The 27,806-nt window shown below is 43.4% G+C and overlaps 1 protein-coding gene across 3 annotated transcripts in view; it reads right to left on the bottom strand.

Annotated features, from left to right (window-relative positions):
- Positions 1-27,806, bottom strand: part of thrb (thyroid hormone receptor beta) — a 214,482-nt gene that overhangs the window by 183,330 nt on the left and 3,346 nt on the right. For 2 of the 3 annotated variants that reach the window (XM_063069459.1, XM_063069457.1), the window contains exon 2: positions 7,967-8,074. The gene's annotated coding sequence lies outside the window, so the exon portion shown is untranslated. Of the gene's footprint in view, positions 1-7,966; positions 8,075-13,220; positions 13,462-27,806 lie in introns of those variants that run through there. The other variant, XM_063069458.1, reaches the window with a different exon arrangement.

Raw genomic sequence — 27,806 nt, forward strand, 5'->3', positions numbered from 1 at the left:
AAATGAATCTGAAGGGTGAATATGTTGAGAGAAATGTATATACAAACACACATGGATAATATATTTATTTTGAACTTTGAAGATCTTCAGAGACGTTGACGGTCAGGAACTTTTAAGTGTTCACCCTTTCCACTGGTTTGGACTGGTTATTGAAAATTATGCAGTTTTAAATGGAGCAAATACCAGCGGTAGGTGAGTTGGTAACTAGGAACATGCAGTTTAGAATCAGAATTGTTTCTTTATTATCGACTTATATACGTGGTGTGGTGGAGATACTTTTCTACCAAAGGAGGTGCAAGGCACTCCAACCCTCTGCGAGCTTCCAGGCCACTCTCGGGCAAGGTGTAGCACCCGATTAGTCCCCCAGTCAGGATCACGTGAAGCCACGGGAGCAGGCGCTGGATAGTCGTATGAGCAGCTGGTGCACATCACAAGTCCTGGTTATGCCAGGCAGACAACCTCTGAAGAATATTGATAATGGTTGGAATCACCTGTCTTGTAAAGACACTGCCCAGAAGAAGGGAATGGCAAACCACTTTTGTAGAAAAATTTGCCAAGAACAATCATGGTCATGGAAAGATGATGATTGCCACATCATTCGACACGGCACAAAATGGATGAATGATATGTCATGAAATTTGTTGTTTTGCAGCAGTAGTACAATGTAAAAACATTAACAATTACAACAGATTTCAAAATAAGTAAATAGTATAAAAGTAAAAAGAATAACAAAACAATGCTCATGGACAGTTCAGAAAGATGATGGCGGAGAGGAAAAATCTATTCCTAAATCGTTAAGTGTGCATATTCATTAGTCCTGATGAAGAGTCTCAGCCTAAAATGTCGACTATTCATTGCTATCCATAGATGCTGATTGACCTGCTGAGTTTCTCCAGTATTTTGTGTGTGTTGTGTATGATTTCTAGCATCGTAGAACTTGTGTTTATGAATATGAATTGAATTGTTGGATTATATCACTAAGATGTAGCATGGGAGTTGCAGTTAGGCAAGTGTTAAAGACAATGTCCAGGCAAGAACAATTGTCGTGTGTAGTCAACCCAGACTTTGACGTGAGATTGCTGAATCACCCCAGCTTACTGCCAACAAGACAGGTGAGGATGATTGCAGCAGTGTGTAATCAACCTGGACAAGTTGGGCCTCTGAAGTGAGACCTTTACTAGAAAGGTCTTTGCAGAACATTGCTTCTCTTAACACAATAATGGATGCCAGACAGATGAGGTAGGAACATAGTAGAAGGATGTGGACTCCCCAACAACTAAGGAACAATTGCTTTACCAACTTCAAAGTATCATCGGTTGCCAGCTCATAGTTTCTATTGACTTTTAGCACCTGTATTGTGAATGGCGACTGATATTGCAGTAAGCAATTCAAAACGCACAGTTTACTAAACAGTCAATAGCTGTAACTGATTAACCAATTCTGTATAAAAATAGCATTTACCTGTCTTGGCTATGAACCGTGTGGTGACAGGGGCCATGCTGTTCTCCTTGTGCACAGGTAAAATAAAGTATGACTGAAGGCATAAAGTGTGCCTGTGTTCTGATTCGTTATCGGCGTTGACGGTTATACTGAACTTCCCTCTTTACAATTGACATTTTCCCTCTCAATTTACTTTGACTGCTTATAATAATTGTGTTTTCAGGATCCAAAATAATTGTTTTACACTATGAGATGAACAATAGCAGTATTATTCAACCTTGCAATCTATTCCAGAGTATTTCCTTTCCCAGAGAAACTCTGTATTGCTCAGTAACACATCTTAAAAATGCTGGAGGAACTCCGCAGGTCAGGCAGCTTCTACGAAAAAGAATTAACAGTCGGTTTTTCGAGCTGAGACCCTTCACTCCATTCAGAACTTCTTAAGTCAGAGGGTGGTGCATTTGTGGAATTTTTTGCCACAGGCGGCTGTGGAGGCCAAGTAACTGAGTGCATTTACGACGCAGGGAGAAAGGCTCTTGATTCATCAGGGCATGAAACGTTATAGGGAGAAGGCTGGAGAATGGGGTCGAGAGGGAAATAGATCAGCCTTGGTGAAATAATGGAGCAGACTCAATGGGCTGAATGGCCTAACCAGCTCCTGTGTCTTAATGTCTTCATCAGGACCTAAAGGGTCCAGGCTCAAAATGTCAATGGTCTATTCCCCTCCACAGATGCGGCCTGACCTGCTGAGTTCCTCCAGCACTTTGTATGTGTTACCCTGGATTTCCAGCATCTGTAGCATCTCTTGCGTTTCTGAATTGCTGAGCAATGGTCTTTACCAGTTGATACCCTGCCAAAGTAAAGGATTAAACCTAAAGCTGGCTGCACTGACCATTAACACGTGTGAAGAGAATATTCTGTCACAAAATAAAGTGCTGGAGGAACTCAGAAGCTCATTTTCTTTCCAGTGGAAGAAAATGTACAGTTGATGCTTTGGGTCCACAAGAAATAAGACTCAGGAGTTAGGAGCAGGATTAAGCCACTCGCTCCATTGAGTTTGCATGTCTTATGAAGATAAGCTGGGTGAGCCAGGGCTTTTATCTTTGGACAGGAGGAGGATGAGCGGTGATAACAGAGGTGTACAAGATGACGAGAGGCATAGAGTGGACAGAGAATTTTCCCCATAATTTTAAGGTGATTGGAGAAATTATAGGGGAGATTGACAGAAGTAGGTTTTTATACAGAGAGTGATGTGTACATGGAATGTCCTGCCAGAGGTGGTGGTGAAGGCAGATACTTTGGGGCATTTAAGAAAATCTTAGATAGCCACATAGATGATAGAAAAATGAAGGGCAATGTAGGAGGGCAGGGTTAGATTGATCTTAGAATAGGTTAAAAGTTTGGCCCAACATTCTTGGCCAACGTGCCTGTACTGTGCTATAGTGTTCTATGTTCTATGACGTTCTCTGCCATTCCATCATGGCTGATTTATTATCCCTCTCAACCCCATTCCCTGTCCTTCTCTCTGCAACCTTTGACACCATTACTAATCAAGAGCCTATCTACCTCTGCTTTAAGTACTGTACACCTAATAACTTGGCCTCACATCTGCCTGTGGCAATGAATTCCAGAGTTTCACCACCCATGGGCACCCTTTCAATATTCAGTGGGTTTCAATAAGAATCTACACTCCATCTATAGAGCCAGAGCCTTTAAACACTCCTCATACGTTAACCTTTTCATCTCCAGGATATTTCTCATTAACCTCCACTGAACACTCTCCAATGCCAGCATATCCTTTTTAGATCAGGGGCCAAGAACTGCTCACAATACTCATGTGCATTGAACGAGTAGAAGGGGGATGCACCTATGCTCGTCTATTCCTTCAGTCCAGATGAGGTGCCTTGACCTGAGTTGTTAACTGCCCATTTCTCCCCACAGATGTTGCTTGATCTGCAGGTCTAGATTTCAGCATCTTGTGTCTCTGTATTTTCTGGAAGCTACCTCAGGAGCAGAAACTCCAGTGATTTTCAGTTTATATGTAACAATTTCTTTGCAAATAGACCCTAACCTAGAACATAGAACAGTACAGCACAGCACAGACCCTTCAATCCACAATGTTGTGCCAAACTTTTAACCTACAGTAAGATCAAGCTAACCCTTCCCTCCCAGATAGCCCCCCCCATTTTTTGATCATCCATGTGTCCATCCAAGAATCTTTTAAATGTCCCTAATATATCTGCTTCTACCACCACCTCTGGCCCACCACCCTCTGTGTAAAAAAAACTTACCTTTGATATCCATCCTACCTATACTTTCCTCCAACCATCTTGAAAATTAGCCATTTCCAGCAGAGGAAATTAACCCTAATCCTGATGTTCATAGATAGCCTTAGGAATAAAAAAAACACATCAAAATATTCCTCAGTTGGAACTTCCTTCATGTTTGAAACGAAGTCCTGAACTCAGTGTGAAAGAAATTGAAAACAACATTTCTCGACAGAATGACTGAGACCACCACATGACCTGCTCTTCTGCCCACCCACATACGAGACCAAAGCACTGATTCGCTGATCTCACACCTTTTTGTTTATCTGCACTGCACTTTCTCTGTAGCTGTTACACACTTTATTCTCTTATTGTTTTACCGCGTTCAACCTGAATACACTGTGTGATGACCTGATCCATATGGACAAGTTTTTCTCTGTATCTTTGTACAAGTGACAACATACTGTGATACTTCATTACCTTGTTCTAGCTCAATGCACTGTGTAATGATCTGATCTGTATGAACAGTATGCAAGACAAACTTTTCATTATGTCTTGGTACACGAGACAACAATAAACCAATTGCAATTGTATGGTGAGTTAGGATACTGAATGCCATTTGAAACTCAGACATTTCAGCCTAGGTTATTGAATAATGAGTACTGTGACTATAACTGCAAGGTTATAAAGTTAGCAAACGATGGGTTGGATATTGCATAATTTCAGCATCTGTAGCAAACTGATTAAAGAAGAGGACTTTGGTCCTGACACCATGCAAGAGAACTGAGTTGACCACGTCACAGTTTCCACTCACTGCTGCTACAATGGACTTTTTTTCCTGTTAACAAAAAGGGATACATTTCACAAACCAACAAAACATAGTTGGTTGAGTTTGACCAACTACACTACAGCACAGCAAAGGTACGAGCCCAGTTATCTTTTGATTAAATGACACCAACAAAAATTGCTGTAAGCAAAACTCTCTGCATGTGCCAACAAAGCAGAGTTGGAAAGGGAAGTGGAGGAGAAGAGGTGAGCTGTAGTGCCCTGTTCCCTCTAAGCTTCAATGGTGCACGGCTACACAGTAACTAAAATGCTTCCACGAGCATAGCCTTTGCTGCTGCATAGCTAGAATTTTCTTTTATACAATTTTTAAATAATTTTGAAATTATACTAATATAATCTTGAAACCTATGTTAATTGTGAAATACCCTAAAATTGATTATGTGTTAATGAATATAATCCATAAATTTTCTAAATAATAAACTTACCACAACCTTTACATCGAAACATTTTAGAGCTTCAACTTATTGTCAGTGTTTCAAGTTACAACACTGCTACAAGTTGTAACAATAAACACAGAATGGAAGTTGGTAGCTCGTTGTTAATAAACCACCAGCCTGCCGAAGCCGCCTAGTCAACTAAAGTTTTGCCATTGTGTCCGTCAGTTGTTTTGACTTCCTAACATCGTTTACTTAGACCATAAGACATAGGAGTAGAATTAGGCCATTTGGCCCATCGAGCCTGCTCTGCCTCTCAATCATGGCTGATCCTTTTTCCCCTCCTCAGCCCCACTCAGTACAGGAACAGGTATTTCAGTTGACCAATGTTGTGCTGAACTAATTAAATTAGCAATCAAATGGCAAACTAAACTAATTTCTTCTGCCTACACAATGTCTATCCATATCCTTCCATTTTCCTCACATGCAAGCACCTCCCTAAATGTCTCTGAAAAGTTCCTGATGAATCAGCCTCTATCACCATCCCAGGCAGCGTAATCCAGGCACCTACCACTTCCTGTGTAAGATACTTGTCCCTTACCTTAAATACATGCACTCAGGTACAGTATTAGACATTTCAACGCTAGGAAAAAGATATTGTCTGTCTACTCTTATCTATAAACCTGTATCAGTTTTCCCCTCAGCCTTCGCAGTGCCAAAGAAAACAACCCGAGGTTGTCCAACCGATTGTTATAGCGCATTCTCTCCAATCCAGACAGCTCCTGGTAAACCTCTTTTGCATTCTCTCCAAAGCTTCAATGTCCTTCCTTGGTAAACATTGATATAAAGTATTCATCAAGGACCTCACCCGTGCCCTCCACATCCAAGTAAATGTCCTCCCATTATGCTTGAGTAGTTCTACCTAGGTATCCTCTTGCTCTTGATGTACGTACAGAACACCTTCAGATTCTCCTTAATCCTACCTGCCAAGCACTTTTCTTGGCCTCTCCTGGCTTTCCTAATTCCCTTCTTAAGGGCAAATGCATCCAGTATTTCAGAGGTCTGGGTTGCAATTCCAGGGTTCTGCAAGGACGAATTTCCAGTACCCAAGCGGCCATAACACAGAAGTCGCCTGTAGATCAAAGGTTTCCAACTGATGCTGAATAATCCTTATCTGTGTCTACTTCTACTACGAGCATTCCATGCAAGGTCATCAAAGGTCAGTGACGTTTAAGAAGAGATGATAAATCATATCTAACACACTCCCACAAAATGTTAATGCCAACTCAATATTAGCAAAGGAGGCCACAGTTAAAACAAAATCTTCCTTGTAACATGTAGCATCGAGGCACAGAACAATCCAGTGCAGATACAGACCTTCCAATCCAACCAGTCCACGGCAAACATGGAGCCCATCCAGCTAGACCCAATTTCTGTGTTTGACAAAGAGTGCATACGGTCAGGGACAAGTCTGCTTGCAAGGCTGATGTTATTAAGCTCAATAATTCCATTCCCTTGTTTGCTTGATCAAGACTGGTGCCACAACTGACAGCAAAGATGCTGGATGACCCTGGCAGGTTGGCCATCAGAGTTGGAAAGAGAAATGTTTAACGTTTCATGTCTGAGTTCCTACATTGGACTACAAAGGAAACAAGTTCAGCCTGGCCCCTGCATCTACCTATTCAAGTGCATCTTAACTGATACTAACGTACCAGTCTCAATCACTCCCTCTGGCAGCTCGTTCCATATACTCACCACCATCTGTGAGAAACAATTGTCTCTCAGCTACCTTTTAACTCTTTCCCTTCTCACCCTAAACCTATGCCCCCTCATTTTGGACTCGCCCACCCTGGGGAAATGGCTGTTCCCGCTCATCTTCTCATAATTGTAAAAAAGTCACTCCACTTTCTTCTGTAGTCCATTGAAAAAAGACTGAGCCTGGCCAAGCTCTCCACATAACTCAGGCTAATATCTGTTCTGCATTCTTTCCAGTTTGACCATGTAAAAGGGTGACCAAACCGGTACACAATACTCTGTGTGCCTTACCAATGACTTCTACAACTGCAGCGTAATGCCCCAACTACTGAACTCTATCCGAATCAGACTCAGACTCAGGAACGGCTTCTTCCCCTCTGCCATCCAATTCCTAAATGGACATTGAACCCTTGGACACTACCTCACTTATTTAAAATATATCATTTATGTTTTTTGCAAGATTTTTAATTTATTCAATATATGTACACTAGAATCGATTTACTTATTATTATTATTTCACTTTTTTTTCTTCTATATTATGTATTGCATTGAACTGCTGCTGCTAAGTTACCAAATTTCACGACACAATAAAACCTGATTCTGATCAGGCTTATTATCACTGGCACATGTCATGAAATTAGTTGTTTTGTATCAGCAATACAGCACAAAACATAAACAACTACAATCAGAGATGTTTAAAAAGTGCAAAAGCAGAGCAAAATAGTGAGGTAGGGTTCACGAACCAGTCGTAAAGCTGATGGCAGAGGAGACGCGGCTGTTCCTAAGATATTCAACCCGCGTCTTCAAGTTCCTCCTCCGTGATGGTAGCAATAGGAAGAGGGAATGTCCTTTATGGTGAGGATCCTTAGTGATGGATGCTGCCTTCGAGAGCCACCACATTTTGAAGATGTCCTCGATGCTGGGGAGGGTTATGCCCATGATAGAGGAGGTTGAGTTTGCAGCTCTCTGCGGTTTTTACCCATCCTGTGCAGTGCCAGATGGCGATGCAACCAGTCCACGTTACATCTGTAGACATTTGCTGGAGTCCTTGATGACACACCAAATCTCCTATTGAAGTATATGCCCTGACAAATGAAGGCCCGCGTTCTGTCACCACCTCTCTACTCGCGACACCGTTTTCACTGAAGGACTTTTATGTAAGTATCGCACATCTTATGACTGGCTCATGGCGTTTTTACGTGCAAATTACCATATTCTGAAGCTTACAAACCAATGTTCATTGCAGATAACCTCTTAGCAAACAAAGTAAACAATCTCACTCACCTGCGTCTGGGAGATTGAATGAGAAATCACCATGGTATCCCAGTTTGTCAGTCTGGATACAGGGAGTCCATTTACCAAGTTATTAGCACCTAACTGTGTGGGGCCACCCTGGAATAAAAGATAAATGGTCTGTTAGACAAAGCACAGAAAAGACCCTAGACCATAAGACACAAGAGCAGAATTTAGTGATTCAGCCCATCGAGTATACACCAACATTCCATCATGACTGATTTATTATCCTTTTCCTGCCTTCTCCTTGTAACCTTTGACGTCCTCACTAATCAAGAATGCATTAGCCTCTACATTATATATACCCAATGACTTGGCCTCCACAGCTGACTGCTCCAATGAATTCCACAGATTCACCACTTCCTGGATAAAGAAATTCCTCCTCAACTCTGTTCTAAATGGATGTCTCTCTATTCTGAGGCTGTGATCTCTGGTCCAAGACTCACCCCACGATAGGAAACATCCCTTCCAAATGCATTCTAAGTCTCTCAATATTCGATGTTTCAATGAGATCCCCCCTCATTCTTCTTTTATTCCAGCAAGTACAAGCCCTCAGCCATTTGCCTTGAGCCTATTTTATCATGTGCCTCCAAGGACCCTGAAACCTCATTAACAATGGACTCCAATGTTCTCCCAACCACTGAAATCAGGCTAACTGGCTTATAATATCCTTTCTTCTGTCTCACTCCCTTCTTAAAGAGAGGAGTGATATTCCAGTCTGGGTGGTGTGGTGGAGATATGTCTCCACCAAAGGAGGTGTAAGGTGCTCCTTCCCTCCGCTGGCCTGCAGGTCACCCTTGGGCAAGGTGTAGTACCTGCTTAGCACCCCCCCCCCCCGGCCGATCAGGGTCACATGCAGCCATGGGAGCAGGTGGTGGATGGTCGTATGAGCAGCTGGAGCACATCACAAGTCCTGGTTATGCGACCACTGATTCCAGGCAGACAATCTCTGGAGAGTATTGATAATAGCTGGGGTCACCTGTCCTGTAAAGACACTGCCCAGAAGAAGGCAATGGCAAACTATTTCTGTAGAAAAATTTGCCAAGAGCGATCATGGTCACAGAAGGCATGGCACAGAATAACGACGATGATGGCACTTCAAAAACTAGTAATTCTTGAAAGACTGCTACTAAATGCCTCCAGCAAGACTAAAAACTTATTGGCCTAGAAATTCTCTCTGCATAATGTTCAGATTCAGATTTAATTATTTATCATGTGTGCGTGGAAACACACAGCAAAAAGTGTCATTTGCATTAACAATCAACTCTCTAAGGATGTGTTGGGGGTGGTCCACATGTATCGCACATATACTAGTACCAACGTAGCATGCCCACAACGCTCGGCAGAATAACACAAAACACAACTAGCTCAAAACAGTGACAGCAAAACAAATTCCTTTCCTCCTTCACACACACACACACACACACACACACACACACACACACACACACACACACACACACACAGTCCTCCAACACCAGGACATGCCTCCCGTGTCCAGTCTCAGGCTTTGTCCAGCAGGCTCCCATCTTCAGTATCGACCCCCTGGACGTGCCAATGACAGGACGCATAAGCTCCAAGCATGCTGAATGACCTGATCTCATGCCTTCTGCTCACATGGCCTTTGAGTTCGGAGCAGAGGCCTGGACTGCGGATGTCCGTGGTCACCCGTCCAAGTCACGGAGCTTCAAATGTGGAGTGGAAGCCTGAGCATATGACTATCACTAAAAGCTTGAGCATGTAGATATTAAGGGAGAGGATGTGCTGGAGCTTTTGGAAAGCATCAAGTTGGATAAGTCACCGGGACCAGATGAGATGTACCCCAGGCTACTGTGGGAGGCGAGGGAGGAAATTGCTGAGCCTCTGGCGATGATCTTTGCATCATCAATGAGGACGAGGGAGCTTCTGGAGGATTGGAGGGTTGCAGATGTTGTTCCTTTATTCAATAAAAGGGAGTACAAATAGCCCAGGAAATTATAAACCAGTGAGTCTTACTTCAGTGGTTGGTAAATTGATGGAGAAGATCCTGAGAGTCAGGATTTATGAACATTTGGAGAGGCATAATATGATTATGAATAGTTAGCATGGCTTTGTCAATAACAGGTAGTGCCTTACGAGCCTGATTGAATTTTTTTGAGGATGTGACTAAACACATTGATAAAGGTAGAGCAGTAGATGTAGTGTGTATGGATTTCAACAAGGCATTTGATAAGGTACCCCATGCAAGGCTTATTGAGAAAGTAAGGAGGCATGGGATCCAAGGGGAAATTACTTTGTGGATCCAGAACTGGCTTGCCCACAGAAGGCAAAGAGTGGTTGTAGACGGATCATATTCTGCATGGAGGTCGGTCACCAGTGGTGTGCCTCAGAGATCTGTTCTGGGACCCCTTCTCTTCGTGATTTTTATAAATGACCTGGATGAGGAAGTGGAAGGATGGGTTAGTAAACTTACTGATGACACAAAGGTTGGGGGTGTTGTACATATAGTGTGGAGGGGTGTCAGAGGTTACAGCGGGACATCAATAGGATGCAAAACTGGGCTGAGAAGTGGCAAATGGTGTTCAACTGAGATAAGTGTGAGGCGGTTCATTTCGGTAGGTCAAATATGATGGCAGAATATAGTAGTAATGGTAAGATTCTTGGCAGTGTGGAGAATCAGAGGGATCTTGGGGTCCGAGTCCACAGGACACTCAAAGCAGCTGCGCAGGTTGACTCTGTGGTTAAGAAGGCATACGGTGCATTGGCCTTCATCAATCGTGGGATTGAGTTTAGGAGCCAAGAGGTAATGTTGCAGCTATATAGGACCCTGGTCAGACCCCACTTGGAGTACCGTGCTCAGTTCCAGTCACCTCACTACAGGAAGGATGTGGAAACTACAGAGAGGGTGAAGAGGAGATTTACAAGGATGTTGCCTGGATTGGGGAGCATGCCTTATGAGAATAGGATGAGTGAACTCAGCCCTTTCTCCTTGGAGTGACAGAGGATGAGAGGTGACCTGATAGAGGTTTATAAGATAATGAGAGGCATTGATCATGTGGATAGTCAGGGGTTTTTCCCAGGGCTGAAATGGCTAACTCGAGAGGGCGCAATTTTAAGGTGCTTGGAAGTATGTACAGAGGAGATGTCAGGTGGAGGCAGATACAATAGGGTCTTTTAAGAGACTTCTGGACAGGTACATGGAGCTTAGAAAAACAGAGGGCTGTGGATAACCCTAGGTAATTTCTAAAGTAGGTACAAGTTCGGCACAGCATTGTGGGCTGAAAGGCCTGTACTGTGCTGTAGGTTTTCTATGTTTCTAAATCCTAATTTGACTTCTAACTTCCCCACATCACTGCCCCTAAACCCCACCCTGACCTCTAAAACCAGAAGGCCAACATGAACAGCATCTCTGCCACAATAATGCAATAGCCCCTCTGATGAATGGGTCATGTCATTCAGATGCCTAGCTCATATTGCCTCAAAAAGATCCTTCACTCCCAGTTGAAGGAAGGTCAGTGAGCCCCTTGGTGGGCAGAAGAAATGATTCAAGGAAATTCAACATTATATCTAAAAACTGTGAAGACATTGCACTCAATGGATAGACCTGGAGGAAATCTGCTCAAGAGGGAGCTGTGCTAGATGAGAACGATCTCCGCTTTGCCACAGAGAACAAGCGGCAGCTGCGAAAGAAGAGACCGTACAACCAAACGACCCAACCACTGATCACAGTCACCATTTACTCTTGCCCACATGGCACCAGAATAGGTGGATCCAGATCGGCCTCTACAGGCACCTGAGGACCCACCAATAGACGACGCCTTGGAGATCAGCACATTCGATTCATGCGATCACACCCCTAACCCAACCTCTAACTCCTCTCTCTGTCCCCAAAACCATCCCCATGAACACGTGAAGAATGAGACTGCAAACCTCTCGTCCACAATTCCTGCCACTTCAGAACTTACTTCTGCACTTCTACTGAGATTCTGTGCCCTCTCTGAGAAGCATTAAGAAAAACCCTGCAGATCCTGGAAATCAGAAATACAAAACAGAAAATGCCAGTGGATCAGTCAGCACCCGCAGAGAAATGGTTAACATTTCACGTCAGTGACTTCATCAGAACTGGAATGACAGGGTGGAAAGCTCCTTTCAAGATATTATCTGAGGATTTTATTTTGATATAGCATTCCTTTCGAGAGGATTAGAACATAAAAGCAAGGATGCAATGCGGACTGTTTATAAAGCATTTGTCAGATCACACTTGGAGCATTGTGAGGAGCCCATTATCTAAGAAGAGGATGTGCAGGCATTGGAGAGGGTCCACAGCAGGTTCATGAGAATGAACCTAGGAATGAAAGGATTAAGGTATCAGTAGCAGTTGACGCCTCTGGGCCTGCACTTACTGGAGTTTAGAAGAATGATGGGGGATCTCTTTGAAACCTATCAAGTACTGAAAAGCTAGATAGAGCAGACTTGGAGAAGATATTTCCTTTAGTGGGGGAGAGCACAGGCTCATAATAGAAGAACGGCCTTTAGAACAGAGATGAGGAAGAATTTCTTTAGCCAGAGGGTGATGCATCTGTGAAATTCATTGTCATAGACGGCTGTGGAGACCAAATGATTGGGTATATTTAAAGTGGAGGTTGATAGGTTCTTGATTAGTCAAGGCATCAAAGGTTGTGGGGATAAGGCAGGAGAATGGGGTTGAGAGGGATAATAAATCAGCCAAGATAGAATGGCAGAGCAAACGATGGGCTAAGTGGCCTAATTCTGTTCTTATGCCTAATGGTCAAAAATTGCAAATGAGGCAACCACAGTAGAGGAATTGGATGACATATGAGTCACGGATCAATAGAGCATGGATACCGGCCCTTTGGCCCAACCAGTCCCTGTTGACCATGGTGCCCACCCACCTGGTCCAATTTCCTGCATTTATCCCATATCTGTCCCAACTCTACCTCTCCATGTACCAATCAAAGAGCTTCTTAAATGACACAACTATCACAGTGCAAACGATCTGCGTTCAATTCCTCCGCTCTCTGTGGGGAGCTTGTATAATCTCCCAGTGATCATGTGGGTCTCCTTTCGGTGCTCTGCTTTCCCCCCACATTCCAAAGACATACAGGTTGGTAGGGTAATTGGTGACATGGATGTAACTGGGCATTGCAGGCTCATTGGGCCAGAAGGGCCTGTTACCATGTTGAATCTCTAAATAAATCAATTACATATACCAAATTTAGGAGGTTAGGTGGAAATATGTCTCTACCAAAGGAGGTGTAAGGTGCTCCTTCCCTTTGCTGGCCTGCAGGTCACCCTTGGGCTAGGTATAGCATCTGCTCAGCCCCCGATCAGGGTCACGTGAAGCCATGGGAGCAGGTGGTGGATGGTCGTAGGAGCAGCTGGTGCACACCACAAGTCCTGGTTATGTGACCACTGACACCAGGCAGACAATCTCTGAAGAGTATTGATAATGGCTGTGGTCACCCGTCCTGTAAAGTCACTGCCCAGAAGAAGGCAATAGCAAACCACTTCTGCAGAAAAAAATTGCCAAGAACAATCATGCTCACGGAAAGACGATGATCGCCTACGTCATACAACACAGTACATAATGATGATGATGATACCCAGTTACTGAACATTTTAAAGTAAAACTATTCTTTACAAGGTAAAATACATGCTTGATTTGTATGTTCACGTATATGTTGCACACGGGGCAGACATGTTATGAAATATTTCATGAAAACCATCATCGTCATCTGGAACCACCACTGTCAAATTAATTGCTAACTAAATTGTAAAATATTTGTGAATTAAGCTGCAGCTGTATCGTCGTCTGGTACAGGAATTGCGAGGCATCTGACCGCAAGACTCAACAAAGGATTGTGAGGACTGCTAAGAGGATCATCTGTTCTACCTATTAGAGATATCTATCAGGCTAGCTGTGTACACAGGGCCCTTGGCATTGTCAATGATCTATCCCATCCGTCTCTCAATCTTTTTGACCCCCTACCAGCAGGCAGGAGGCACCATAGCATCAGGTCAAGAACTGTTAGGATGGAAAACAGCTGCATTTCACCCAGGCTGTGAGACTTCTGTACTCCCTGTCTCCACCCAGGACTCATCACTTAGAAGCATCAATAGCATTACACTGTTTACTTTTTGACTTGTGTTGTAAATGAATCTTATGTTTTATTATATTTGTTAACTTATTAACAACACTTTTTGTGTTGTGTGAGAGTTATATGTACTGTGTTGTGCACCTTGGTCCACAGAAACATTGTTTCATTTGGCAGTACCCATGTGTACAGTTGAACGACAATAAACTTGAACTTAAACTAATACAAACTGTGGTTTAGACAAGTTATGTACTGCAAGTAGTTCAATTCTGTGAACAGTGGTGCATTGGCCTTACTGTGCTGTTAATTTGTAATGTGGAATGTTGTCAGCATTTTCTGTTTGTATTTCAGACTGAGGACATAGAACAGTACAGCTCAAGGAGAGGCCCTTTGGCCCTCTGTGTCTGTTCTGACTGGGATGCCAAATGAATCTATCTCATCTATCTGCACTTAGTCGACATCCCTCCAGTTCTTGCCTGTTAATGTACCCGTTCTAGAGGTTCTTAAACATTGTTATTGCATCTTAAAAGAGAACAGTGCAGAACCTCCTGCGCATGATATTGTGTTGACCTTCTAACCTACTCTAAGATCAATATAACCCTTCCCTCCCACATAGCCCTCCATTTTTCTTTCATGCATGTCCCACACACTCACCACTTTCAGTGTAAATAACATCCTCCTCCCATACTTTCTGGCAATCACCTTAAAATTATGCCCCCTCGTATTAGCCATTCCCACCCTGGGGGAAAAAATCTCTGGCTATCCACTCTTACCATCTTGTACACCTCTATCAAGTCACTTCGCATTCTCTCTTGCTCCAAAGAGAAAAACCCTAGCTCGCTCAACCTATCCTCATAAGACTTGCTCTCTATTCCAGGCAGGATCCTGGTAAATCTCTGCACCCTCTCTAAAGCTTCCACATCCTCCCTGTAATGAAGTGACCAAAATGTATTTTCATTGCTTCCCCTGGCAATGCAGCCCGGCACCCTACATATTCTGTCTTGCTTTCTTATTGTACCCGTTCAAACTGTGTTAAACCAGAATCAATAATTCTATTTCTAACTCCACTTATACTGACTGACTGCTGATTTTCCAGTTTTAAATGCAATACTATAGTTAAGGGCACTCCAATTATGTGTGCAGCCCCAATAATTACTGCTCAAATGAAATTCTCCAAGTAAGGCAAACTGTTGAAAGCATTTACAAAACCACTGAGTGTTAACATTTGCAATAAAACATGAGGCATTTAACCTTCTAAATTTAAAGACCAAAAGGGATACGAGTTAATGAGCACAAGCTGAACTTCACTACTGGAAGTGACAACGAATTGTAAAATAAAAACAAATTCCTTTTCCAGCTCACAGAATATCTTATAGAGTCACTAAACCACAATATTCACTCAGTGGCTACTTCATTAGGTACAAAATTAGGTATAGATGAGGGCAGTGCAGTGGATGTGATCTACATGGATTTTAGTAAGGCATTTGACAAGGTTCCACATGGTAGGCTTATTCAGAAAGTCAGAAGGCATGGGATCCAGGGAAGTTTGGCCAGGTAGATTCAGAATTAGCTTGCCTGCAGAAGGCAGAGGGTGGTGGTGGAGGGAGTACATTCAGATTGGAGGATTGTGACTAGTGGTGTCCCACAAGGATCTGTTCTGGGACTTCTACTTTTCGTGATTTTTATTAACGACCTGGATGTGGGGGTAGAAGGGTGGGTTGGCAAGTTTGCAGACGACACAAAGGTTGATGGTGTTGTAGATAGTGTTGTAGATAGTGTAGAGGATTGTCAAAGATTGCAGAGAGACATTGATAGGATGCAGGAGTGGGCTGAGAAGTGGCAGATGGAGTTCAACCTGGAGAAGTGTGAGGTGGTACACTTTGGAAGGACAAACTCCAAGGCAGAGTACAAAGTAAATGGCAGGATACTTGGTAGTGTGGAGGAGCAGAGGGATCTCGGGGTACATGTCCACAGATCCCTGAAAGTTGCCTCACAGGTGGATAGGGTAGTTAAGAAAGCTTATGGGGTGTTAGCTTTCATAAGTCGAGGGATGGAGTTTAAGAGTCGCGATGTAATGATGCGGCTCTATAGAACTCTGGTTAGGCCACACTTGGAGTACTGTGTCCAGTTCTGGTCACCTCACTATAGGAAGGATGTGGAAGCATTGGAAAGGGTACAGAGGAGATTTACCAGGATGCTGCCTGGTTTAGAAAGTATGCATTATGATCAGAGATTAAGGGAGCTAGGGCTTTACTCTTTGGAGAGAAGGAGGATGAGAGGAGACATGATAGAGGTGTACAAAATAATAAGAGGAATAGATAGAGTGGATAGCCAGCGCCTCTTCCCCAGGGCACCACTGCTCAATACAAGAGGACATGGCTTTAAGGTAAGGGGTGGGAAGTTCAAGGGGGATATTAGAGGAAGGTTTTCTACTCAGAGAGTGGTTGGTGAGTGGAATGCACTGCCTGAGTCAGTGGTGGAGGCAGATACACTAGTGAAGTTTAAGAGACCACTAGACATGGACATAGATATGGAGGAATTTATGGTGGGGGCTTATATGGGAGGCAGGGTTTGAGGGTCGGCACAACATTGTGGGCCGAAGGGCCTGTACTGCGCTGTACTATTCTATGCTCTAAAAGATATCTAATAAAGTTACCATTGTCTTCTACTGCTGTATCCCATCCACTTCAAGATTCAGCATGCTGTGTATTCAGAGATGCCCTTCTGCACACCACTGTTGTAATGTGTGGTTATTTGAGTTACTGGCACCTTCCTGTCAGCTTGAACCAGTCTGGCCATTCTCCTCAACCTCCCTCATTAACAAGGTGTTTTCACCCACAGAACTGCCGCTCATTAGATTTTTTTTTTTTGCTTTTCACGCCATTCTCTTTAAACTCAAAAGACTGAAAATCCCAAGAGATCAGCAGATTCTGAGATACTCAAACCACCCCATGTGGCATCAACAATCAATCCATGGCCAAAATCACTTAGGTCACATTTCTTCCCATCCTTGATGTTTGGTTTGACCTCTTGACCATGTCTGCATGCTTTTATGCATTGAGCTGCTGCCAGATGATTGGTGGATTAGATATTTGCATTAACGAGTAGGTGTACAGGTGTACCTCAAAGTAGTCACAGGGTGCAAAAGAGAACCCTATTACAACTGTAATCTAAAATCTAACTGAATTATACCAGCACTGTCAATCTCGTGTCTCCTCAGAGCTATGCCTGGCGCAAGGGAAATTGTACATAGTTAAAGTCCTCTGCCACAGGAAACAGTTGAGGCCAGTTCATTGGCTATATTTAAGAGGGAGTTAGTTATGGCCCTTGTGGCTAAAAGGATCAGAGGGTATGGAGAGAAGGCAGGTACAGGGTTCTGAGTTGGATGATCAGCCATGATCGTACTGAATGGCAGTGCAGGCTCGAAGGGCCAAATGGCCTACTCATGCACCTATTTTCTATGTTTCTAAAGCAGAAACAAACCTCTCGTACAGAAAAGATGACAAATGGAGGGCTAGGGAGGAAGGAAGGGTTAGATTGATCTTGGAGTGAGTTAAAAGGTCAGCACAGCATCATGGGCTGAGGGGCCTGTGCTCTGCTGTAATGTTCTGACCTTGACTCTAGTTCATCAGCTGTATTGAAATTCATACTCTGGACAGGATAAACATGTATCCAATTCTCTCACACAAGGGGATGGTACAACAGGCTGCGTTGCCACCCCTCAGCATCAGTGATCCACATTTTGATCCTGGATTTCCATGTGCACAATCTCCTACAACCACATGGATGCTCCAGGTCGTTTAGAGTGGAGAGCGCCAGTTCGCCCCAGTGCAGGTGGGCGGGTGGGAAGACCTGAGAGAATAGGTCACAGGAAAGTAAGTGGGAGAATGAGACTGAAACTGAGGATGGCCATCACCTGAGATACTTTCTTAGGCCTTTCTACATGCTTCTACTTTCTCAGAAGTTAGTGAAGATTCGGCACGTTATCTAAAACTTTGACAGAATACTCTAGGTGGAGAGTATGCTGACTACATCATGGCCTGGTGTGGAAACACTTGAACAGAAAAACCTACAGCCCAGTCCATCACAGGTAAAGCCCTCCCCCCCCCCACCAATGAGAACATCTACAAGGAGCACTGTCGAGGGATAGCAGCTTCGATCATCAAGGAGCCCCACCATCCAGACCATGCTCTCTTTTCACCACCGTTGGGCAGGAGGTACCGAAGCCTTAGGTCCCTTACCACCAAGTTCAGGTACAGTATTACTCCTCGACCGTCAGGCTCCTGAACCAGTGTGGTTAACTTCACTCAGCACAACTCTGAACCAATTCCTCAACCTATGGACTCACTTTCAAGAGCTCTACCACTCATGTTCTCAATATTATTAATTAATTTACTTATTATTATTTTGTTTTCCTTTTTGTATTTGCACAATTTGTTGTTTTTTGCACATTGGTTATTTGTCCTTCTTTGTGTCTAGCTTTTCATTGATTCTGTTGTATTCCTTCGTTCTATTGTAAATGCCTGCAAGGTAATGAATCTCAGGGTGGTATATGGTGACATCTGTACTTTGATAATAAATTTACTTTGAGCTGCGGCTTGTTTCCAACATTTTCTCTTTTACTATTTAGGTTCCAAATGCTTTCAATTGGACCATGGAAAAAGAGAGACCTTTAAAGCTCCTTTGCAGGGCAACCAACTTATAAATATGTTCAGTTCTAGACATCGTACCCTGATTATTTCAAACATATTTATCTAGAGCAAATATTTGAGAATAAACTGGTCTGAACTAAAGGGGCAGGAAAATTGCAATTAATCAAATACTTCAAGTTTTTTGACCAACATCAAATGAAAGCATTGCAAAAAAAAGTATTGCTTGCAAGTACCAAGTAATAACTAGCATGATCATAGCCTTTAGATAAGCATCTATCCTCTTAGGCTTCACCGTTACACCATAGTGAAAGGCCAGTACACTAAACATCACCATCACCATTCTGTCTACCTGTGCCAACACCTCCAGAGAACTGCTTACTTTTACACTTGTTTCATCATGGACTAGATAGATCGAAGGTCCTGTTTCCGTGCTCTAGTACTCTATGACTCTATCCTGATAGGTCTTTCTGTTCTACAATGCTCCCCAGGGCTCTGCCTTTTTACTAGGCAAGTCCTGTTCTGGTTTAATAGGCCAGAATGCTGAACATCCATCAGAGTTTAAATTCAATCCGCCATTCCTTAGTCCACTTTCCGTGATGACCGAGACCTTATTGTAATAAGACCATAACATACAAAGATGCCACGACCAAAAAATCTCATGAACCCCTCTACATCCTCAGGAAGCCAAAAAAAATTGGCACATCCCCTTTGACCCTTGCCAATTTCTACTGATGCACCTTAAAAAGCATTCTACCCAGATGCATCACAGCTTGGTACGGCAACTGTTCTGCCCGTGACTGCAAGAAACCACAGAGTGTTGTGGACAGGGCTCAGCACATCACAGAACTCAGCCGCCCCTTCACGGACTCTATCTACACCTGTCGCTGCCTCGGTAGATGACATAATCAAAGACCCCACCCACTCTGCATTTTCTCTCCCCTCTCCCTTTGGATAGAAGATACAAAAGCCTGAAAGCACATCCCATCAGGATAAAGCAGAGTTTTACCGTTATCAGACCCTTAAACGGAACTCTTATTCAATAAGATGGACCCTTGGCCTTGCAATCTCTTGTTATGATCTTGCACTTTATCATTTACCTGCACTCATGGCAGTTGGGGGGGGGGGTGGTGAGATATGTCTCGACCAAAGGAGGTGTAAGGTGCTCCTTCCCTCTGCAAGCCTGCACGTCACACTTGGAGAAGGTGTAGCACCTGCTCAGCCCCCCGATCAGGGTCATGTGAAGCCATGGGAACAGACGGTGGATGGTCGTATGTGCACCAGGTCCATATCACAAATCCAATCCAGGTTTGTGACCACTGACGTCAGGCAGACAATCTCTGAAGAGTATTGGTAATGGCTGGGCTCACCTGTCTTGTAAAGACACTGCCCAGAAGGCGGCAATGGCAAACCACTTCTGTAGAAAAATTTGCCAAGAACAATCATGGTCATGGAAAGTCCTTGATCACCCACATCATATGACGCGGCACGTAATTATGATGTCATATGACATCGCACATAATGATAATGCCATATGATACGGCAGAAAATGATGATGATGCTCCACATTTTTTTCAGTAGCTATTACTCTTCATTCTGCGCTCTGCTGCTGTTTACCTTTTTCCAGCTCAATGCACTGTGTAATGATTTTGTTCTGTATTTAATATTCTAGTAGTATTTGAGTAATATTGTGCATATATATTGGTCAATTAAGCATTCTTGTTCTTTTAAATAATTCATTACGGGTCATATGTATAAACACATGACTTGTATACGTCATCACAGTACCATGTGATATGTGCCAACCTCCCTTAAAGTGAACACAAAGTTAGACTCTCCATTCAGACTCCTGTGTCTTCCTCTGAGTTAGTTCAAAGTTTTGAAGTTACAAAACATAACAGATTTGATCTGTATGAAGACAAGACATAATTGTATGGAGTCAATTATAAAAAATGAAATTATGACACATCTGGTTAGCAGTAACAGGGTCGGTCCGAGCCAGCATGGATTTATGAAGGGGAAATCGTGCTTGACTAATCTTCTGGAATCTTTGAAGATGTAACTATAAAAATGGACAAGGGAGACCCAGTGGATGTAGTGTACCTGGACTTCCAGAAAGCCTTTGATAAAGTCCCACATAGGAGATTATTGGGCAAAATTAGGGCACATGGTATTGGGGGCAGAGTACTGACATGGATTAAAAATTGGCTGGCTGACAGGAAACAAAGAGTAGTGATTAACGGCTCCCTTTCGGAATGGCAGGCGGTGACCAGTGGGGTACCGCAGGTTTCAGTGCTGGGACCGCAGCTGTTTACAATATACATTAATGATTTAGATGAAGGGATTAAAAGTAACATTAGCAAATTTGCAGATGACACAAAGCTGGGTGGCAGTGTGAAATGTGAGGAGGATGTTATGAGAATGCAGGGTGACTTGGACAGGCTGGGTGAGTGGGCAGATGCAGTTTAACGTGGATAAATGTGAGGTTATCCACTTTGGTGGTAAGAACGGGAAGGCAGATTATTATCTAAATGGAATCAAGTTAGGAAAAGGGGAAGTACAACGAGATTTAGGTGTTCTTGTACATCAGTCACTGAAAGCAAGCATGCAGGTACAGCAGGCAGTGAAGAAAGCTAATGGCATGTTGGCCTTCATAACAAGGGGAATTGAGTATAGGAGCAAAGAGGTCCTTCTGCAGCTGTACAGGGCCCTGGTGAGACCACACCTGGAGTATTGTGTGAGTTTTGGTCTCCAAATTTGAGGAAGGACATTCTTGCTATTGAGGGAGTGCAGCGTAGGTTCACAAGATTAAATCCTGGGATGGCGGGACTGTCATATGTTGAAATATTGGAGCGACTGGGCTTGTATACACTGGAATTTAGAAGGATGAGAGAGGATCTGATTGAAACATATAAGATTATTAAGGGACTGGACACACTGGAGGCAGGAAGCATGTTCCCGCTGATGGGTGAGTCCAGAACCAGAGGCCACAGTTTAAGAGTAAGGGGCAGGCCATTTAGAACGGAGTTGAGGAAAAACTTTTTCACCCAGAGAGTGGTGGATATGTGGAATGCTCTGCCTCAGAAGGCAGTGGAGGCCAATTCTCTGGATGCTTTCAAGAAAGAGATGGATAGAGCTCTTAAAGATAGCGGAATCAAAGGTTATGGGGATAAGGCAGGAACTGAATACTGATTGTGGATGATCAGCCATGATCACAGTGAATGGCAGTGCTGGCTCGAAGGGCCGAATGGCCTACTCCAGCACCTATTGTCTAAGACAAACTTTTCAAAGTATCTTGGTATATGAGACAATAATCAACCAAAAAGACCAGGCTCAAGGACAGCTTCGATCAGACTATTGGACAGTCCCCGAGTGGATAGGTGGGTGAATGATAGGCAGATAGGGTCAGAGAAGAGGGTAATGAGTCATGCCAATGTGGGGTGGAGGGGCAAGGGTTAACAGCGAAAGATTAATCCCAAAGTGAGCAGGAACAAACAGTCAGATATAGTCCAGCAGCCGAGGCCCAGTGGCTGGACCTCCAAGTCTGCAGATCTCAGAGGGACTGCTCGGGAGGTCAAGGCCCAGTGTCTGCGAATCCATGAGTCCACTGGAGGCCGAAGCCGAAGGCGGCCTGTCCTGGGGTTAAATGACAGCGTAGGTGCCGCGGGGGGGGGGGGAATGAGGGGGGCTTGTTTTACTGTTGTCGTTTTGTTGCTTGTTGTGTTTTGTGTTGTTCTGCCAAGCACTGTGGGCACAGTATGTTGGCACTGGAACGTGTGATGACACTTGTGGGTTGTCCCCAGCATATCCTGATGTGTGTTGGTTGTTAACACAAACAGTACATTTCACTAATGTACAGGTGATAAATAAATCTGAATCTAATACACAACAGTATTGGATTGATTAGTGGCTTACAGTTCTTTTATGTGAATATTTTCAACACAAAACAGCACTTGTTTATAACAGAATGACCATGTAATCAGTGGATTTACCCTCCAATAACACTAGCCCCCAGACAAACGGATTCAAAACCACCCAGTCCCGTCAAATGCTGTAACAGTGACTTTCAAATTCAGATTCAGATTTATTTTCAATGATGTAAGCTTTAAAAGTTCTGACCATATAATACCTTGAGATTAATTTTCCTGCAGGCATTTACAGGATAATAAACAAACAGAATAGAATTTATGAAAAACTATAAATAACAAAGACTGACAAACAACCAATGTGCAAAGAAAGACAAATTGTGCAAATTACAAAATAAATAATACTCAGAACATGAGGTGTGGAGTCCTTGAAGGTGACTGTGTGGTTTGCAGAATCAGTTCAGTGTGTGGGTGAGTGAAGTTCAGGAGCCTGATGGTTGTTGGGTAACAACTGTCCTTGTACCTGGCATATACAGTATAACACTGAGAACACGAGACCTAGAGTCCTTGAAAGCCAGTCAGTAGGTTATGGAATCAGTTCAGAGATGTGCTGAGTGAAGTTATTCTCACCAGTTCAGGAACCTGATGGCTGTAAGGTAATAACTGTCACTGAACTTGGTGGTGTGGGATCTAAGGTTCCTGCCCCTCTACTGGCAATAGTGAGAAGACAGCATGGTCTGCGTGTGGGTAGGTGGCTGATGGTTGTTTTATTTGGGAAAAAGTAAGGCTATTTGGACCAGGGACTGGATATTTAGAACACACTAAAAGATGCAGCGATACAAATTGTGTCTTCAGTTAAATAGTTTTCCCCACAACTTCACTTCAGTGTTGTCACTCTTGTAAATACAAACAAGACATTTGCAGACTATTTGTTGTGAAGTGCACAGATTATACAAGTAAATATATTATATTGTAGGCCAAATGCACACTAGGTCTTGATGTTGATCAAAACGTTTTGTCATTCCCATTACTGACAACTTTCCTATGTAAATTAAACCTTTACATTCTGGTCACCTCATTATGGGAAGGATGTGGAAGCTTTACAGAGGGTGCAGAGGAGATTTATCAGGAGGCTGCAAAGTCATCTATTGCAGCTTCTAAATCATTTATAAAAAAGCATTAAAAACAGTCCCAACATCAAATCCTGCGGAACACCACTAGTCACTGGCAGCCAACCAGAAAAAGATCCTTTTATTCCTACTCACTGCCTCCTACCAATCAGCCAATGCTTTAACCATGTCAGTAATTTTCCTGTAATACCATGGGCTCTTAACTTGGTAAGCAGCCTCATATGTGGCACCTTGTCAAAGGCCTTCTGAAAGTCCAAATATACAAAGTCTACTGCATCCCTTTATCTATCCTACGTGTAATCTCCTCAGGTTCGTCAGTCAAGGTATTCCCTTAAGGAAGACGTGCTGACTTTGTCCCACCTTGTCCTGTGTCACCAAGTACTCCATAACCTCATCCTTAACAACTCACTCCAACATCTTCCCAACCGCTGAAGTCAGGCTAACTGGTCTATAATTTCCTTTCTGCTGCCTTCCTCCTTTCTTAAAGAGTGGAGTGACATATGCAATTTTTCAGTCCTCTGGCACTATGCCAGAATCCAATGATTTTTGATCATTATCAATGCCTCCACAATCTCCACCACTACCTCTTTCAGAACCCTAGGGTGCGGTTTATCTGGTCCGGATGACTTATGTCCCCTTAAGTCTTTCATCTTTTTCAGCACCTTCTCCCTTGTTAGAGTAACTGGACTCACATGTCTTCCCTCACATTCTTCAACATCTGATACACTGCTAATGTCTTCCACAGTGAAGACTGATGCAAAATATGCATTTAGTTCATCTGCTCTGCTGTCATCCCTGCCAGCATCTCCTTCCAATTTAGTTTACCCAACTCTATTCTCCTACCACTGTAATTTCCTTTACTCCACTGAAATACCGCTACATCAGATTTTACTTTCTCCCTATCAAATTTCAAGTTGAACACAACCATATTGTGATCACTGGCTCCTAAGAGCTCTTTTACCTCAAGCTCCCTGATCACCTCCAGTTCATTACATAACACCCAATCTGGTATAGCTGATCCTCTAGCAGGCTCAATGACAAACTGCTCTAAAAACCATCTCGTAGGCATTCAACAACCTCACTCTCCTGAGATCCATTACCAACCTGATTTTCCCCAATTGACCTGCATGTTAAAATCTTCCATGACTATCATAACATTGCCCTTTTGACAAGGCTTTTCAATATCCATTGTAATCTGTAGTCCACATCTCAGCTTTTGTTGGAAGACCTGTATATAACTGCCATCACAGTCCTTTTACCCTTGCAGTTTCTTAACTCAACCCACAAGGATTCAACATCTTTCGATCCTATATAACATCTTTCTACTGATTTGATGCTGTTTTTTTTTTACCAACAAAGCTATGCCATCCACTCTGCCTACCTTCCTATCCCTCCGATACAATGTGTAACCTTGGACATCTAGCTTCCAACTACAACTATCCTTCAGCCACAATGTCATACCTGACAATCTGTCATAGTGCAACAAGATCATCCACCTTATTTCTTCTACTTCATGCATTGAGATATAAAATGAGTACTGTATTTGATTCTGCATCCCTAATACATCGATAGTCATCCTGCTGGCTGCATTTTTGTCCTATCATCTGCCTGCCCCTGTTGACAGTTTGATTGCATAGTATCTTTGCTTTTTTACCATCCGTCCTATCCTGAGTCCCTTCACTCCAGTTCCCACTGCCTTACCAAATTAGTTTAAGCTTGCCCCAACAACTCGAACAAACCTGCCCACGAGAATATTGGTCCCCCTCGGGTTCAGGTGCAACCCATCACTTTTGAATAGGTCATACCTCCCCCAAAAGAGATCCTAATGATCCAAGAACCTAAAGCCCTGACCCCTGCACCAGCTTCTCAGCCATGAATTTACCTGCCAAATCATCCTGTTTCTACCTTCACTGGAGCTTAGCACAGGCAGCAATCCAGCTTTCTGCCTTGCTCTCTAAAATCTCTTTTCAGGACTTCTTTGCTTTCTCTTCCTATGTCATTGATACCAATGTGTACCAAGACATGCAGCTGCTCCCCCTGCCCCTCCAAAATACTATGGATGCAACCCAGGCCGTCCCTGACCCTGGCACCTGGGAGGCAACATTTGGTGGTCCCATTCATGTTTGCAGAATCTCCTGTCTATTAAGTCCCCAATCACTACCGCTCCCCTCTTCTCCCTCTTTCCCTTCTGCACCATGGATCCACGGTCCAAGATCCAGCTCTGGGTCTAGCTAAGAAAACAGGCAGCTGTATTGTCTTGCGCAATGAGTACATAACATGTGGCAAGATTAACTCATCACATTCTTTCAGCTTTCAAAAACACTTGAAGCCAACCAGGTATAATAAATTATTTGGTTGCAATAATTTGACTAGACTCGATTTATTTATTGCTCAGATAAAAAAGAAACATGCAGCGAAATGTGTCATTTGCATTAACAACCAACACAATCTTTGGATGTGTTGGGAGCAGCCTGCAAGTGTCACACTTTCCAACGCCAACATAGCTTACCCACAAAGCTCGTCAGAACACACCGCCAACATACAACAGCAAAACAAATGCTCTCTTACCCCCACCCACACATTCGTCACAGAATGCACTCAGTCTCTTCCCCAGAGCTGGGGAATCAAGATTTAGAGAGCATAGGTTTAAGGTGAAGAGGTGGCAGGTTTAATAGGAACTTGAGGGGCAACTTTCATTTTTACACAAAATGAGGTATCTATGTGGAGTGGACAGAAAAAATGGTTGAGGCAGGTACAATAACAATTAAAAGACTGTTAGATAGGTACAGGTACTGTTGGAAAGATTTAAAACAGGGGTTCACAACCTTTTTTATGCCATGGACCCCTACCATTAACTGAGGGTCCTGTGGACCCTAAGTTAGGAACCCTAGTTTAGAAGGTTATGGACCAAACACAGGCAAATGGGATTAGCTTGGACCAGAAGGACTGAAAGACCTGTTTCCATGCTGTGTGACTCTGTGACTGGTCCTGATGAAAGGTCTCCACCAGAAATGTTGACTCTATTCCTTTACATAGATGCTGCCTGACCTGCTGAGTTCCTTCAGCAGTTCTTTTGTGTTATTCTAGATTGTCATCATCTGTAGAAGGTTCAAAGGTTCCTTTATTATCAAAGTATACAACTCTGAAATTCTTCATTTCTCTAGGTAGCCATGAAACCAAGAAAGAAAAGAAAGGGAGCACAATCATCAACTCCCAAATCCCCCCTCCCACACAAAAACCAAGCAAAACAGATCAGGCACTCGAACCCCCAAATCTCCCTCTGCCTTAAAATAAACACAAAATATTAGAACTATAAGACTGAAAAATAGAGTCTATAGTCCAAAGTCCAACTCCAAATCGCAGAGAAAACCTGGGCAAGACTCTCTGGGCCCGGACTCAGCAGCGGGCTTACCCTCTCCGGTGCAGATGATCAAAAGACAGGAGGCCAGAGCTCACCCTCTCCTCTCGCTTCGATGCTTCAATCTCCCTCGCCACTTTAATCGGCGAACTGGAGCAAACATCGGCCTGCGCCCCATCCTGCAACCTGCCTCTTATGAGGTTCGCACACCTTGCCTGCAGGAATCCTCCCGGAGACTGCAGAGCGCTGGGGCACCCAAACCATCTCCAAACTTCCGCACTCGCCTTGATGTTTCAATCGCCCTCGCTGCTTTAACTGGTGAACAGTGGAATCTCTAATCAGTGAAATGGGGTCAAAGGTTGGTTTGCACACCATCCTGCAGCTGTCTCACCACGAGGTTTGCTCACCCTGCCTCTGCTCTCTGGAATCTCAGAGACTGCAGAGCGCTGACGCACCCAAACAATCTCCAAACAGCAAAATATGGGCTCCGAAAGTTCCAGAATCACATTCAAGACGAGAAACAAATGTAAAAGACTTAAAAGAAGTGGAAAAAAAATGGTTTAATAATCTATCCAGAAGATGTCGATCAAAGGAACTTGTACATACCTTGACTGGAATCTCCTGTGTTCAAGATAAAAGTATCACAAAGTGCACTCAAACACCAATCAAAATTAAAATCAGATGATATCATACTTCCTCTTCAGATACAGTTAATAGTTTTAATTGCTACTGA

The sequence above is a fragment of the Mobula hypostoma genome, chromosome 17 (genome assembly GCF_963921235.1).
Source record: "Mobula hypostoma chromosome 17, sMobHyp1.1, whole genome shotgun sequence".
Taxonomy (NCBI): domain Eukaryota; kingdom Metazoa; phylum Chordata; class Chondrichthyes; order Myliobatiformes; family Myliobatidae; genus Mobula; species Mobula hypostoma.